This window comes from Trichosurus vulpecula, chromosome 8 (assembly GCF_011100635.1).
Source record: "Trichosurus vulpecula isolate mTriVul1 chromosome 8, mTriVul1.pri, whole genome shotgun sequence".
NCBI classification, from domain to species: Eukaryota; Metazoa; Chordata; class Mammalia; order Diprotodontia; family Phalangeridae; genus Trichosurus; species Trichosurus vulpecula.
This window is the reverse complement of record NC_050580.1, coordinates 101,417,390-101,435,402: the sequence shown is the minus strand read 5'-3', so window position 1 is coordinate 101,435,402 and position 18,013 is coordinate 101,417,390.

Here is an 18,013-nt window from a genome sequence, read left to right as displayed (position 1 = left end):
CTCTTTTGGGGGTTCGTTGTTTTATAGCCATCCCAAGTTGAGAAAATATAAGACATTGGAGCCCAAAGGGCTTCTCATTTTACAGGTGAAGAAAGGAATGTCCAAAGAGGGAATTTAGATTTGCCTAATGTTGTGCAGCTATATAAAATGATGTGCACGCTCACGTGGCCTGCGCACATGCACATGTGTGCACACACGCACGCGCGCACACACACAATCCCCACTATTTTGGAGCATGAAATGCAGTATTTTATTTTGTCACGCTCCTGCCCGGAAAAGAAAATAACTGTTTGTAGACTTTTTTCACTTAAATAAGTTTCTTGGGTTTGTTTTTTGAGGAAGAATTTCATGACATTTCTGGGAAAGAAATCTCAAAATCAGAGAAAGAAATCACAAATCTCCAGGATCAAGTTTTTAACTTTTACCAAAGATCCACATCTGAAATTCCTCTCTGAACTCTATGTCTTTGGCTCTTTTTTGAACAGCTACTATCTGGGGCAATGGTTGAGATCCTCCCTTCCAGCTTCCCCCAATAGGTCTGGTAAGGCCCCCATGGGAAATGTAAGCAGAATGTATTATTTTTGTTTTTAAAACCCTGGCATTTTGTAAGCACATTGTCAGCCATTGTAAGCACACTGAGCCCAGTGGAGACTGCTCTGTCTCATTCTCTGGAGCCCTGGTCTCCCAACGTCACACAGGATGCAGTGTAACATTTTTAGGAAAGGGGTTGCCAGTGTCCTGGAATTTCCAAGATCTTGACTGCGATGGAAAAAATGAGACTTTCTGCGGAAGGCCTTGGATGATTTGGGCGGTGGGACTCTCCGCTGCCGAAAGCCCACGGTACTGCTCGGTGACTCACTCACCACCTCAGCAAGTCACTTCACTCACTGTGCCTCAGTCTCCTTAGCTGTAAAACGAGGGAATTTGGCAGGATGATCACTAATGTCTCTTCTGACTCTAAATCCCGTAAGTTATTTCTGTCTAGATACTGGTTTAGACCTTAAGTAGGCCTACGTTGGCATATAGCTTCAAGAACCACAGCTGCAGAATGGTAAGAGGCACTGATGAACACATTTCCTCTGAGAAGGTCCAACTGAGCACAAATAATTTTAGAGCAGCTCTAACATTATGTGATTTTTGAATGTATGGATAAGATAGAAAGGAGAATGTGAAGGAAAAAGAATACTTTAGGTAGTTGAAAGAAACTTTAGAGATCAGCTAGTTTAGTACTCTCATTTTAAAGGTGAGCAAACTGAGGTTTGGTGGGGATGGCAATTAACTTGCCCAAGCCATAGGACTATTTTTTGGCAGAACCGTATCTCCTAACTATCAGTCCAATGTCCTTGCCACTGCACTAGGATACCTGTAGGCAGAGCTGGGAATCAAAAACGGTTCCTTTAAAAAAAATAATAATTTGGAGGTGGTGATGGTAGAAGTCATAGGGCGTGAATTTAGGAGGCTCAGGCAGCTGAGATCATATCTAACATGGTGGTCTCCATGTTTTCATTGGCATCTGTTTAAGCGTACCCTCTTTTCAAATTTTATTTTCTTTAATGCTGTTTCTCCACCTACCTAATGTCCCACCATTCACAGCTCCAGGAATGATGGCGGCCTGAAGGATGCTCTTTTCTATCTTCCCTTTTCCCTCTCTCCTTTCTGCCTTGCCTATCAGTTTGGAGTCCTATGATTTTAGAGCTGACATGTACCTTTGCCCCGATTTGTACCTTCTCAGAGAAAACTTGTTCTCTGATAACTAGAAGTGGCTGAGGCCAGTAACAAGCAGGCCCGAAAGCCTTCTGGAGCTTCATTTCCTTACCTGTAAAATGGGATCACAGTTTCTCATGGAAACATTGAGATAAATAACATTTGATATCATACGCATTCAGGTCAGTAATCTATTCTGTGGTGGAGGTCAGATTTTTGCCAAGGATATTGATACTTTCCAGTCATCTGGCCAGCATGGTGTAATTGAAATCGAGACACTTAATTTTAAGTATACTGCTTATCAACTGTTTGACCCTGGTCAAACTTCATTACCTCTGTTTTCCCATCTATAGAAAGGGAATAGTAATTCCCGCCTTGTCTCTTGGGGTTGTTGTGGGACTCAAATAAAATATAGTGAAAAGATCTTTATAAGTTAGTTATTGCTACCATTCACCTTGAGAATGTAATTAGTATGTTACAACTAGAAAAAGTTAGGGCAGCCAGGTGACAGTGGACAAAGCATCAGGCCTAGAGTCAGGAAGACTCATCTTGCTGAGTTCAAATGTGACCTCAAACACTAGCTGTGTGACCCTGGACAAGTCACTTAACCTTGTTTGCCTCAGTTGCTCATCTGTAAAATGAACTGGAGGAAAAAATGGCAAACTGGTATCTTTGCCAAGAAAACCCCAAATTAAGTCATGAAGAGTTGGACACAACTGAAAATAACTAAATAAGAACACTAGGAGAAGTAATGCACTCCCAGAGAGTATTGGGTGATGCTGGGAACTGCTAAACTTACTGGTGACAGTTTTCATATCATATTTCTATAAAGCTTTCAGATTGATAAAACACATTCCTTACAACAGTATTGTTTAGGAAATGCATGTAGCATTATCTGCCTTGCCCTTCCTACAAACCCCGACACTTCTTTAAATTTTTTTTTTTACACAAGAGGAAACGGGGGCTTAGAGCTATTAAAGGACTTGCCTGAGGTCACTCAGTGAGTGTCAGAACTGGAATTGGAATGCAAGGCTCTTGACTTTAAGTAGAGCACTCATTCTGCTCTCCCTCCCTCCCCCTGCCTATCCTTTCCTCCCCCCCCCCCTCTTTCTCTGTCTTTGTCTCTGTCTCCTTTTCCACCGTGCGTGTGTGAGTGCGTGCGTGCGTGTGTGTGTGTGTGTGTGTAGTTGTGATACTTTTCTGAACAGCTTATTCCTTGCCCACCCCACCAACTCCTTTTTTACATCACCCAGAGGCATCACTGGGTTGTTTGTTTCTGCAATGTTCTGATAGTATTTGCATTTTTCCAGAATATTTTGAAACACTCTCATGCTTCTGTTAAATCCTTTTTCACCTAGAAGTTGGAGAGTAGATAGTTGGGAAAGGCTGGGTTCCTTGGGGACAAGGAGGAATGGATCTATAGCTTCTGTTTCCACGCAGTTTGTAGAGTCAAGGCGAGACCCTTCATGGTCCGTATTTCTGAAGATCACACAGCATCTTTTTCTCTCCTTCGCTCTCTCCCTTTCGTTATCTCTCTTGCTCTCTCTTTCCTTTCTCCTTTTCCCTCTCCTGCCCTCTCTTTAACAGACCTGTTTTCTGTAGGCTGTCTTTTCCCAATGATTCTTTCCAAACCCTCGTAGTACTGCACCTAATAACACAATGGATACCTGGATCACTCTTGACAAAGACTGCCTCATTCCACACCTATAGCTTACCACCTTTTGCCAAGAGGTGGGTGGAATGAAGAATTTCTTTTCTATCACTTTCTTAATCTCATTTTTTTTAGTTAGTGAATGGAATTTGAAGTACTTGAAGTGTAAGCCCAGCTGATTCAATAATCTAATGCCACATGGTGTTTAATTGTAAAGGTTTTGTGTCATTCAAGGGTGAAGTTTTTGTTTACTTTTTGTTGATTTTAAATAGAGTAAAACCTTTAATATTCATTTAATTATATTATAAAGTGAGGAAAAAGAATTCAAAGTTAATATAAGAGCTTATTCCACTCCTATGAAAGTTGTGAAGATAAGCAATGCTTTCTTTAAAAATAGCTTGACTTTTGTTGTTGGCAGTGGTGAACACACCACATTGCTCTATGGCAAAAATGAAGAAACTGCTCCTGGGTCCACATGCTTTGGGCCTACAGTAGCCTCCATAGAAAATGCAGACCCATCCTGGCCTATAATTTTTAACCAGATGAATTACCACCTAGCCACTTGTGAATCTTGTTCTAGATTGTCTCTAGCTGAGGGCAGAGCATCATACTATATTCTAACTCCCACCCTCACCCCTTCTTAGCTGCCAGCTACCTATGTGTCCCAGTGGACACAGTGCTATACTTGGAGTCAGAAAGGCCAGGCTTCAACTGTTAGCTCCGAAATTTGAGATACTCGCCTTAGGCAACTCCCTTCACCTCTCTGGGCCTCCATTTTCTCATTTGTAACGTAAAGATAATCATAGAATCCACTTCACAGGTTCGTTGTAAGGCTCAAATGATATAGTAGTTGTAAATGTTTTGCCAACTCTAAAATGCTATATAAATGTGAGATATCATTGTTGTTACTACTACTCTGATAAGAGGTGTTGCAGACCCTGGGGACGTTCAAAGACAAAATAACAACGTATTTGACAAAGGCTGTCATGCTATTCCTGTAGGTAAGATGAAGACATGTGGGCTTGAAGAATTCAAGAGTGGTCATTAATAATTCAATGTAAATTTGGAAGCATATTTCTGGTGGAGTGACCCAGGGATCTGTGCTTGGCCCTGGGTTGTTTATTGTTTCTGTTGATGACTTGGATGAAGAATAGATGGCATGTGTGTCACATTTGCAGATGACATGAAGCTGAGAGAGACAGCCAACACACTAAGTGAAAGAGTCAGGATCCCTAAAGACTTTGACAGGCTGGAACATTGGGCCAAATCTAATGAGATGAAATTTAGTAGGGATAAATGTAAAGTCTTGAGAGGTAAGGTGGTGTGATGGCCAGATCTGGTCTTCCATGGATAAGAGAGAAAAGACTTAGGTTCAAGCCTTACAACTGATATCTACTGGCTTTGTGACCCTGGGTAAATCACTTAACTTCTCAGGGTCCCAGGTAATTGTCTAAGACTATATGTTTATTAAAAAATTATTTTAAACTTAAATGTACAATAAGAAAAGAAAAAGAAACATTAACTTAAATAAAAATAAGAAAAGAAGAAAAAGCATTACTATGTGCACAGCAGAACATAATACAGTATTCAAAATATATAACAATAAATTTCCATTTCAAGAAAGATCATATAATAAATACTATGCATTATGTTCAGAGATGTTCATCTTTTCTTTGCTTCCTTGTGAGTTTTCTTTTGTTCTTTCATGTTTACTTTTTACTTTGTTCTTTTTTCCCCCTTCCTCCTTCTACTCCCCCAAGAAGGCTATAACTAAGCATGGATATATACACGCACACATATGCATCGATGTATATGTGTATAATATATGTGGATATATACATATATAATACATATATACATACACAAAGATATATACACAGATATACGTACATACATACACCTATATCCGCATACATATACTTAGATATCTATAATCACATTCATATATAGACATATACATTCATATGCATCTTTGTAAGACCATCTGTACTTATTGGTCCTCTGTTTCTCTGAGGGTGGCCAACCTCTTCCTTCATATGTCTGAGTCTTTCCAAATTTTTCTGAGTCTGTCAACTCATTCTGTACACCACAGCAGTATTCCAACCTTATACTGTCTAGCTATTTGACTATAAGTTTCAGCACAGGTATTGGACCTGTATAGGTAAGAGGGAGTTTCTGCATTGGGCATTCCTTCCCTTAATTAAGCAATGGAATTGTACATCTGGATGCTTCCCCCCTCCCCCTTTAAAAAGGAGAAAATTTTACACAAAAATTTAACAAGTCATCTTCACCAGTACAAAACGATATTTGCAAAGTTAGATAGCAGTTGTCCTGAAAAATGTCTGTGACATTCAATTGACTGAAAGATCAACACAAGTCAATGGGGGAAAGTAGCAGCCCAAAAAGCTAATGTGAACTTAGACAATATTTAGAGGGTCCTGGCCTAGGGAGGTTGATGGTATGTCTGTACTGTGCCCTAGCCAAGGCACATGTTACTGTACTGTATTCAGTTCTGGAGATCACATCTTAGGAAGGTTGCTGATAGATTGGAGAGTAAACTTCTGGAGGGCGACTGAGAAGGGAAAGGCCTCAAGATTCTCTCATAAGATAATGTACGGAATAAATTGGGGATGTTTAGCCCGGAGAAGAGAAGAATGGGGGTGGAGAGAGGTTGACCTGATAGCTCCATTCAAGTATTGGAAAGTCTGTTACCTAGAGTAGGGATTAGACATATGCTCAGCTATACAAGTAGAAGTAAGGGCATAGGGAGATGTTCCAGATTAATAGATTTTTAGCTCCTTGCAGTAAAACAAAATCTCTTTTGACTGCTAGAGCTATCCAAAAGTGGAATGGGCAGGCTCAAGGGGTTGTAAATTCTCCCTTATTGGAGTTTTTCAAGCAAAAGTTGGGTGACCCCGTATTAGGTGTGTTATAGAGGGAATTCTTGTTCAGATATGGTTTGTATTAGGTAATTTTTGGGGTCCTTTCCAAATTTGGAATTATGTGAAATAATATCTGGGAAATAATCAACTGAAGGTCAACTTCCCCATGTTGGAAGGGCCTTAAAGATGACCATCTTCCTTGGCCAAGGTTACTCTTACACTTGGAATTCTAGAATGTTAGATTTTCAGGGTTATATGGGGACGTCTTAGAGTAGAGCTAATTAGAAGCAGTGGTAGGGTCAGAGTGTGGTGGCTTTGACCCGTAATCCAAGGCTCTTTTTGCTGTATTACACTCTAAAGGAGGGAACTGGCAACTTACACCAATTTCCAGATCTGTTCCAAATAGTTTTGTAGATATCAGGATGTGGAGAGCCAAATGTGATGCACCAGTAGGTCTTGACTTGACTTGTGCTTATAACGACCTTAACTACGAAATGAGAATCCCAAAGGTTGGTTAAGGAAACTTTTCTATCACCACTCCCCCTCCCAAAAACAAGGTTTCTATAAGATTTAGGAAACTAAAAGCAAAGAGAGACTGTGAAAACTGCTCTTTTCTTCAAATGGGACTGCTCTGCTAGAGATCAGGAAGTGAGGTGGGGGTGTCTGAGGTTATTTGAAGACAGTGGGAGCCAAGACTTGGCTCAGGAAGTGGGTCTGAATGGATTATAGCTGAAACACATATAGACAAGGTACCAATGTAGGGAAGCTGGATCGGAGAACTGGTAGAGAGAATACTGATGGTCTGGGTCAGCAGCAGCCTATTCAGGCACAAAAGAAGACATATAACTAGGAAGGAGCTATGGAACTACATAGATATATAAATGCCAGGGGCTATGGTATGGTTTTTGGAGAAATCCCTATTCCCCAGTGGCAAAGGGAAAGGCGGCCCAGTCAAAAGGAATTGTCTCACTAGTCCACTTGAGAGATTCATCCAAATAACATACTCTTGGGTTCTGTGGTGTCAGACACCTCAGATTGGAGGGGCCAAAGTATTGGAGGCAGACAGACGGTATTTCTCTCTTCCCTTTCAAACACTCTTGGTTGTTTTCCTTAGGCACCCATTCTACCTTTAATCTCCTCCTCTTCTGTCCTGTCCTCCCTCCCTCTACCTTATATAATGGCACATTATACAATATCGCAAAGCAGGTGGTATTTTTAAAGACAGCGAGTGAGCATTTTTTTGGCCTAAATTTGGGAATGAAACAGATGGATTTTTAAGACTCTGGGCTTCTCCTATGAATAGTAACCGTTGTTCTCCTCTGCCTTAAACACCGGTTTCAAGACCACCTCCAGCAACCAATCAGCACTCTGTTATTTAATTATAACAAAATTCTTAGCTCTGTCTGCTGCTGCATGGACAAGTGGGGGGCACTGGATCAATTTCTGGAGCCAGGCAGGCTTGCCAACAATAATTTTCCTTTTCCCAGAGGGCCTCAGAGGCCTGGAGCAGGTTCCAAGTTTCTCCTCTCTGGCTATTCAGTGTGGGCTCCCTGACAGAGTGTTTGAAAAGGGTTATAGAAAGGCAGATAAATACACTTCTTGTTACAGGCTCCTCTGACAAGCCAGGCCTCAAGAACAGTGATCTCATTCCTGCCTCATTATTGCTGGTGCCAGATTTTTTCCATTAACAGGTAATTGAGTAGAAACTAAAATAAGCGAAGTTTGTTTCATCCCCTGGATTCTCTTGCTTGTGTTTGAAAGGAAAACACTTTAGCATCGTTAGCAGTGGAACGTCCCTGAAAACATATTTGTGTTTTCCAAGTGATTTGTCGCTACTCAGGTGTAATTACCTTGTTCTAAGCCTCTCCCTCTTATTTTAATGAACAAATATAGGCACTCCTATTTTTTTTTTTAAATTTAAGTGTTCACGTTCCTCAGAAAACAACAGGAACGTGGCTCGTAGTAGCCCTGCTTGTGGGTCAGTCTAGTTTAGAAGACAAGTGTGTTGGTTGACATAGACAGTCAGGCATGTTATGGAATTGACTTCTTTCAGAGTTCCCCAGGAAAATCCAGGAGGAGCCAATGAGATCACAATCTGCAATGCAACTTGTAGGCACACAAAGCAGTGCTTTCAGTTGGTGTGTGCCTGTGCACATGTGTGTGTTGGGCTAGGAGAGGAAGGGGGGGACAGGGAGTTTAGACCATCCCATTAAGCCAGGGGAACAACGTGGATTGGGCTGCCTTCATAATTCTATCCATTTTTCTCGAGGCAGATTGTGTTTCTGGACAAAGGAATCAGGGTAATTAAAGTTTCCAGTTTGTTTGGTTCCCAGGTACATGTGCTCCAATCCAAAGTTCTCATTTTGCAGTGTACTTCTTCAAGGATTTACCCTTGAAGGGGCAGAGTCAGGGCTTTGGAGGTGGGGGTGTACTGAAGGAAGAAGGACACCAATGCCCCTAACTCCTCACTTCTCCAGTTAGAGCCAGACTCCCATTCTCCATCATCTGAAAAGCTGTATTCCTACAATAAGCCCTAGAATCTTCATGATGTCCAAATCTCAGAGACCATGCTTTTAAGCCAACTTTCAGGAACATCATGAGGTACCCTCAAAGCACCCCTGTGGTTATCTCATGCCCAGTGGCCTTATTCTCAAATAGTTTGAGCTAGAAGCACACACTTTCCAACTCAGATGGGGAATGACCTAAAAGAAAATGGACTTAATTGTCAATGGATGTCAATCTCCTGTGCCTGTCCCTAATAAAAAAGTGTTGATGGTGCATTTGAGGAAAGGTGTCGGCTTTTAAATCCATACCAGTGCCTCCAGGAAGCTAAAATTGTTTAGTTTCCTCCTTTCAAACTTTGCATTGTTTTCTAACAGGAATTTCAAGTATTTTTCTCCTCTTGGCACACAGCACCTAGACCCTTGCCTTTGCTGTTTGGTAGACTTCTGGGGACACTGTTAATTATGTTGCCTGTTAAACTGTCTTTACAGAGCCATGCCTCGATGGCAAATGGGAGTGAGTACCCTGATCAGGGTTGGAAGTGCTGACGGTGGGCTGGCACTATTCAGGAAACGTATGGGATGTTGGCCATGCTGCCTTCAGCAGGGGCCACCTCCACAGAGCTGCCTGGAAAATGTCCCAAGAATGCTGAGTCCCTGGCACTGTATCTGGAGACCCCAGTTTCTGGTGTTCCCGTATTCACTTCTACAGGAAGGGTGGGGAGGTGGCAATTCAGCTCGACCAATATCTACTAAGCACTTACTGTTCTGTTCCCACCCCACACAACCACAAGTGCTGAAGTAGGTGTTACAGCCATACGAGAAAAAGAGGGAACAGTGTCTGGAACATGGCCGATGCCAAGTTGTTGAACTGAAGATGTGGTATGTGCCTTTAACGAGCTTATTGCCTATCTGGACATATAAGACACATATTTTTAAAACAGTTAATTGTATTGCCGTAGAGCTAGCAAATGAGTATAGCCAAGAAGTGCTGACTTTATAGACTCTTTCACAAGTCCAAATTGTCTTCCAAAGGAGTCCTTTCATTCATTCATAGTCAGCTCATAGAATCTTAGTTGGAAAGGGTCTATGGAACATGATGCATAAATCCCACCTATCACACGTCCAAAGAATGGTCATCCAACCTCTATTTGGACATCTCTAGTAATGGGCAGGGTACTCCCTCTTGAGACAGTCCATTCCATTTCAGGAGAGCTCTAATAGGAAGATCTTTCATTGGATGAGCTGAAAGTTGCCTTGCTGTAGCTTCCCTTGGTTTTCTATAGTTTGACTGTCTAGTTTAAAGTCATGGAATCATAGACTAATAATAGATTTGGGAGGGGCCTTATTTAGAGATGCTTGAGGATCAATGGAGGAAGAAGTAGAAACAAAATGGTCGTGGGTGTATATGACAGAGCACTCAGACAGGAGGAATGAGATAAGGAATTGGGGAAACAGTACGAAAACAGAGACATGGTACAATCATGAGGAAATATTTCATCTATTTGTATGTCCACTGGAGTCTCCTTTTTACTGACAATCTCACGACTGGTCTTTATGATAATTTCATTCTTCAGAAGGTGAGGAAAGTGACAAGGAGAACTGTTCCTCTGGACTTGCTTCCAACCAATAAGGATGAATTTGCTGCTAATAGAGAAATGGAGGGAACCATGAAAAGAAGTGGCCATTCTATCTTAGAATACATTATACAAAAGGAGAGATACATTAGGTAGAGTCTGACATGCACCATAGGCTTAAGTTTTTAGGGTAAGAATAGTCATTATTCCATGGATTTATGTTCTATAGAAGTGAGCCAAGAGGCAAAGCAAGTTTTCAAGAATGAAATTCAAAAATTTCTTAAGGTAAGTTTTATTTTGATGACTTCTGTTTTTATGTAACAGCCAATTCTGGAAACACTGCCACTTCCAGAACTGAGCTCCCCCCCATGAAAAAGAAAAATGGCTGAGCAAGAATACCCAGGGCAGTGATTGCTTCTAACAATGCATACGCTATCCTATCCAAGTGGCCCCTTGCTTCTGCCAAGAGTAGAAAGACGTGTTTCATTCAAGGATAAAATTCCGAAGTCATACAAACAACTGTCATCAGAAATAAAAAAGAGAGAGCTTCATAAAGAGGCTGGTACCTATGCACAGACTTAGCCACTTAGATTTTTTTTAAGGCAGGTATAGAAGATGGAAGCAGGAGATAACGAAACAGAAATGCTATTACTACTGACATTTGATAACCTCTAGTGTTTTTGACGCAGGGTTTTGTATTGACATATCTTTGCCTCTGCCCCACCAAGACCATCTAGAACTCCCACTCCTCCCTGAGAAAGCCTTAGGCTGGCTTTAGCAGGGAAGGGTTAATCATGGGTGAGGGACAGGTTCTCCTCCCAGACAGGATATGCAGAGAGGAGACCGTCCAGCCAAGGTGAGAGGGCAACAAAGACAAACATTGTTTATTCCACTCTTTGGCCCTGGGCCAAATCCTTTTTCCCTGCAACTTTTTTTGGACTCGGTCAATCAATCAAGTATCTGTTGCATCTCTATGATGTGCCCAACTCTGTGTTACAGTGTGGGGAGTGAGGTACAGAGAAAAATAAAACAATTCCTGCTTGCAGAAGAGGCCACATGTCATAGTGAGAACAGAGATGGCTTCAGAGCTGGGTAGAGAGGGGTTCAAGTCATGTCTCTAACAAAACCTGGCTATTTGACCCTGGGGCGACTCATTTTAAATCTCTCTGTGGTCCAGGCAACTCTTTAAGACTATACTTGCTGAATTGATAAATTCAATTTTCTCACCCTGGAGATCTTTATACCAATAAAATCTCAAGTCCAGTCCCTATCCCTGTCCCTATGCTTCAAGGAGTTTATGTTCTATCAATTCAATATGGGCATAGCCAACCTACTGTTGTGAATTGGTTTGACAGGAACCAATTGGAAATTATGCTACAGGGTGCAGGGAGTTCTATGGATAATAGTATGAATGTGGTGGCAAGTGCATTGATGCTAAGGAAACCTGACTTCACTGAATCTTAAGGGTGAGCTTGCCCTTAGCATCACCATCCAGCCAATTTGTATCTAAGGTGACTTGCCAAAGGATAGTTCAGTGGCAGAGGACTGGAAATTGCAGGGATGCTCGTCAATTGGGGAATGGCTGAATAAGTTGTGGTATATGATTTGTGATAAATCTCAAGCTTGATGATCTTAGAAAAATATGGATAGACTTGCATGAAATAATGAAGCATGAAATGAGCAGAACCAAGAGAATGTTGTATACAGTAACAGCAATATTGTTTTAATAATAACTTTGAGCGAATAAGTCATTTTGATTATTATAAATACCCAAATTAACTACAAAGGATATATGAAGGAAGAAGCTATCTGCATCCTGAGAAAGAACTGCTCAATGGAAGTATGTATAGAATGATTTTATATGTATATCAGTATATATACACATATACATACATACACACATACATATATATGGGGAGGGAAAAAGGAAAAGAAAAAAGAAATTTACATTATAACTTTATTATGTATTTAAAAGAAATAGCAAGTTGTACATAATAGATTTGCAGATTTCATGTGTAATCATATTTTTTATTCAACTATGTTATGGAAATGCTTGTTTTATTTCATAAATTAAAAACAAAATTAATAAAAAAAATTTAAAATGATAGTTCAGTGGCATCAGTTTTCTATAATAGCTTAGCAACATCATTTCAATATATGTCTTATAGTGTACATACGTGCTTGCCTAAGACTCTGGGGACCAGTCTTTCAGAGGAAATAACATTGCCATCTTATGCTTTCACAACTTTGATTTCCAAAGAGTTCTCCCTTTTATGATTTTTCCCTCCATTCACCTCATCTTATATATGGGTGAATTCAGTCCCAGATAGAACTTGTCACTTGACCAAATATGTGCTGATCAATATCCCTGGTAAGGGGAAATAGATTAAAATAGACATTTATATAATGCCTACTATGTGCCAGGTAGGGGCAGCCAGGTGGCACAGTGGATAGAGCATCTGGCTTAGAGTCTAGAGAACCTGAGTTCAAACACTCACTATCTGTTTGGGCATTCCTCATCTGTAAAATGAGCTGGATGAGGAAATAACAAACCACTCCAATATCTTTGAGAAGAAAACTCCAGATGGGATCCCGAAGAGTCAGACTACTGAAAAAACGACTCAACAACATCACACAATCCTGTAGACAGCTTGCTTTCTATGTATTTGTTTGTGTGTTGCTTCCTCTATTAGCCTATATGCTCCTGGAGGGCAGGGACTGGCTTTTGACTCTTCTTGTACCTCCAGGGCTTAGCCCAAGGCCCGGCTATAGGAGACAATACTAGTCAATCAGTAGCAGCCTTGTAAATAAATTTCAAATGCAGTCCTCTTTCCTAGGGTTGGATGACTACCACTGTGAGGCTTTCCTAAATGTCCAACATAAATTGCTGCTTGTTCTGGGTCATTCTGTGACCCATTCAGGACCGGCTTGTTTACGGTCAAATTCTCTTCAATTCATTTGGAAGTTAAAGGAGATAGGGACAGGAGGAGAACCTTTCATGAAGAATGAGCCCATACAAATAACAAATCCTCCTAGAGTCCCTTAGAAAGACAGTTTTCTACCTTCTGCCAGGGGAGTGCTGGCTTCAGACCAGTAGGTTGGAGATTGAAGGAAGCTGACAGGGAAGAAACTCAGGGAACCAATCCCCTGCATTTAGACCAGTAGGGGCATCGTATATTATGGCTTCTCCCCACTGAGTTAGATCCCTACGGAAGAATGGGACGGGTAAGGGGTCAAGACTTATGCCCCATTCAGGTGTGAGACTTCCCTAGGGCCCAACAGGCCTGGACTGTCAGCAAGAGTCAAACTAAAGGAAATAGCTCCTTTCAGCCCCCTCCCCTCCCCACCTCTAGCCCAAGACTCCCATAGGCCCCTGGTTGATCCTAGGGGAGTCTATTCGGGCATTATCCAAGAAGAAAAGCCTCCAGTCTGAATGAGCAAAGTCCTTTCTGTGGGAGTCTGTTCAGCTTTCCCGAATGACTCTCTCGAATGCCCTGCTCTGGGGCCATTGTGATTGTACAAAGCTGACACACACAGCAATCCCCGAACAATCTTCTCTCAACTCTTTTTTTTTTTTTTTGCTCTTTATTATTGTTGTTACTTCCAAATCCTTCAGTTCTTTGAGATGATTATCACCAATACATCTTTGGTCAGAGTGCTTGGGGGTTTTTCTCCCTCCCCTCCCCTGCCCTCTTTCTCCCACCTTCCCCCCCCCCCCCCATAGGTGTGATTCCACAGCAGTCTCTTTGACCAGATACATAAAACCAAGACTAATCGGTTAACATACACAGCATCTTTAAACTTGAATCTATTTTCCCCACTATAAACGCCGCACGCAGGCTTCTGTGGAGGTAGGTTTCCATTGTTCATTGTCAAAGTCTTCTTGAGTGGATTTCCCACTGTGTCACTTTTGTGTGAGTCAAATCAAGATTATAGGTAGTGGAGAAGAAAAAGAAAAAGAAGAGAAGGTTTGCCCCTCATTTTAGAGTTTAAGAAAAATCTGCCAGCGGGTTCCAGTTGGAGTAGGGAATAGACATGAAAGGGAGAGTCCAAGCCAGGTCATTTGTGTCACCAGATTAAGTTTTCAGGGGAAGAAAGACAAAACGTACATTGTAGTGGTCACACACAGAGACATAAATTTAGGAATAAGCCCGGTCTTGGCTAGAACATAGTTAGCTCTGATAATGAGGAACAATACCCTGGAATGATGCTTCCTGGATTGAAGGAGTTGACCTTTGAGGAAAGATCTCCCGTAAAATATGGGTTCCCTCTTTCCTCTTACCTCCTACCATCCTCTAATGCCAACTTCATTATGGTCCTTATTTCCTTCCTGTCCAATGCCCCCTCCAGTGCCCCTGTACTTCTCTTCAGGCAGGTTGAAAAGCTCATGAGACCTTGAAGGACCAACTCGGTCCCCAGTGTGTGGAATATGCTCCTTCCTTACCCCTGCCTTTGTGGGATCCCTAGCTTCCCTCAAAGACCAGGTCAGATGCCGCTTGCAATATGAGGCTTTTCTAGGCTCCCAGTTATTTTTCCTTCTTGCATTTACTAAGAGCCAAATACATGTTGTGGATCAATCAAACAGCCAATCGACTACTTTATTAAGTGGTTATTATGTGTCACTGTGGACCACTGGTTGGTGCCATGGTTCACAGAGCACCAGGCCGGGAGTCAAGAAGACTTATCTTCCTGAGTTCAAATGTAGCCTCAGACACTCACTAGCTATGTGACCACGGGCAACACTTAACCCTGTTTGCCTCAGTTTCTCAAAGGAAATGGCAAACTACTTCAGTATCCAAGAAAACCCAAAATGGGGTCGCAAAGTGTCGGACACAGTTGAAACATAACTAAACAACATGTGGCACTGTAATGAATGCAAGAGCGAGCCCTGGTGTCCCATAGACTTGTCTACCAGGACACTGGGGAGGAGCACTAAACTACCTTTGAGAGGGAGAATGGCATAGGGAATAGCAAATTAACCTTGGAGCCAGGAAGACCTGGGTTGAATTCTTCCTCAGATACTTGCTAGCTATGCACTCTGGACAAGTGTCTTAACCTCTCTGACCTTTAGTTTCCTCATCTGTAAAATGGTGATAGTAATAGAACTTTATGGTAAAGGTGGCTGTCCCAAGCTTTAGTTTCCTTATCTGTTGAGTGGGAATAATATTGGAAACCACCTGAGAGATAACACATGCAATGTCCCTTTAAGGCAGTATTCTTTATAAGTGTGGGCTATTATTTTTATCTCGGCAATCATCTATGGCTTTGATCTTCCTTCTCCTCTTTTCTAACACCTCCTGTCCTAGCATGGGTGATCCTCATCACTCTGGCCACCATGGGATAGCTCCTGCCCCCCTCCCTTGTTTGCCTCCCCCTGCCTCTCCCACCAGTAGCTACAGAAGGTTTCCCAGGATTATTCATGTTATCAAGCTCTGTTTTTCTAGAGCTGTACACAGCCTCTCACCCCTTTACTTATCCCACCTTCACCTCTTCTAGGATCTTTTTACACCTCTCTGGACTGAGTCCTCCCCAGCCAAGGCCCCAGAAAGGATGACCCCACTCCCTCAGGAGGCCTCTTTCTGTGCTCTCTCAACTCTAGAAGCCTGTAGGGGGTTGGTACCATGTTGAAAGCAACAGGGCATGAGGCCAGGACGACAGCATCTGTTCTGACTTAAAATATTTATTTTTGTGAGCAAAATGTAGCTGAGTAACATGCCTCTTGGCAGAGTGGGCTGAGTGGGAGATTCAGCTGAGTGATGGAACTTACTTCTGGTAGCCAAGGCTGCATTATTTGAAGAAACACAGGAAAAGTTATGATGTTTGAGGGGACTTTTACTCATCTATCCTGAAAGACATTGTTGCAGACTTCTAGTCATTCATTTCTCAAAACCTTCCCATCTAAGTCAGTTGACTCATGGCTATTATCATGTAACCTTTGTCCCAAAGCCTATTGGTATGGGACTCTCTCCTTATTGGTGGAGAAGGATGTCCTGCCTTGTGTGAGGGGTGGGAGAGAGTTGGGGAGACCAAGAAAACTTTAGTTCATGTCCTGTCTTCTTTGAGACTCTTCAAGCAGTGACTCTCTTTGGGTACTTCTGGCTTCCAGCCTCAAGAAGGTAGATGGAAGAGGTCAATATTAATTTAGGTTGCTAAAGGAAAAGACTGGGAAGATATGAGAGGAGCAGGTAGTTCCTATAATGTCTGTATCCACAGTTTGCTACGCTAGAGACTTCAGGGAGCTCCCACTGGGTGAGATCTCTGATCTCTCTCTCTCTCTCTCTCTCTCTCTCTCTCTCTCTCATCTATTCTGCCTCCCTCTGAGTCATACAATGACAGTCCTGTCTACACAGAGGGCCCTTCTCTACAATTATAGGGAAGCAGTTATGGCAAAATTATAAATGCCATTATAATCATCAAAGTTTAATGAGAAAAACACTCCTAAAGCAATGAATGCCTATGCAATACTAATCTTTTTTTAAAGCTGTACTCTTATTTTTTCTCAATTACATGTAAAAAATTTAACATCCATTTAAAAAAAATTTTGAGTTCCACATTGTCTTCCTCCCTTCCTCTCTTCCCCTTCCTTGAGAAAGCAAGCAATTTAATATAAATTATACATGTGTAATCACGCAAAATATTATATTAACCTTGTTACAAAAGAAAACACAGACCAAAAAAAGAAAAAGAAAGCCAGAAAATATGCTTCAATTTGCACTCAGACTTTATTAGTTCTTTCTCTGTAGATCGATATTATTTTCATCAAAAGTCCTTCAGGATTGTCATAACTAAGTCATTCACAGTTGACGATCATACAACGTTGCTGTTGCTGTATAAGATGTTCTCCTGGCTCTGCTCACTTCACTTTGCAATACTAATCTTAATGTATACTTTTAGACCTGTAAAATATGCAAGATGTGACTTACAGAGAGAATCTTTACAAAAAAATCTATGCAGTATTAGTGAAACACAGGACCTATAACCTTAAAAAAACTATAGAAAGATGAATACTTCCTCACCAAAAAGGAGGACAAGTATTTGACAACTATTCTCAGAGAACTTTATAAACAGATAAAAAAACCCACTATGGAAATACTTTTGTAACAAGACATCACCTCATGTGGCAATAGTAAAAAGGGGACGACAAATGAACACTCTAGAATTTGAAGATTCAATCAACAAAGTGGACTGCAACTGGGATGTTACCGTTGACCAGACTATTGCCTGCAATCACCCTGATTGATCCATCCATAAAAACTTAAGAACGACATTTTAAATTGATGTATCCACCTTAAAGTCTCCACCTTAGAATCTCTAAGCTACCTGAAACATAAAGCTTTTGAAGTATAAATGCCTAGCAGAAGAAATAAAAATTATTTAGAAATAATATCAAGTACATGTCATCCCTATCTGCTACTGTATTTGTACCAAGGATGCTCTCGATGAGCCTACATAAGGTGGGCTTATACCCTAATAACTCTCCCTCACCTCTCCTATCTAATCAGTTGCAATTTTTTTTGTCATTTTTTTACCACCACTCTCCTTGTTGAGGCACTTAATATCTTTTACATGGACTACTGCAATAACTTCCTAATTGGTCTCTTTGCCTCAAGTCTCTCCCTTCTCCAATCCATTCTCCACATATCTGCCAAATTGATATTTCTTTTAAAGTAAAGATCTGATCATGTCACTTCCGTATTC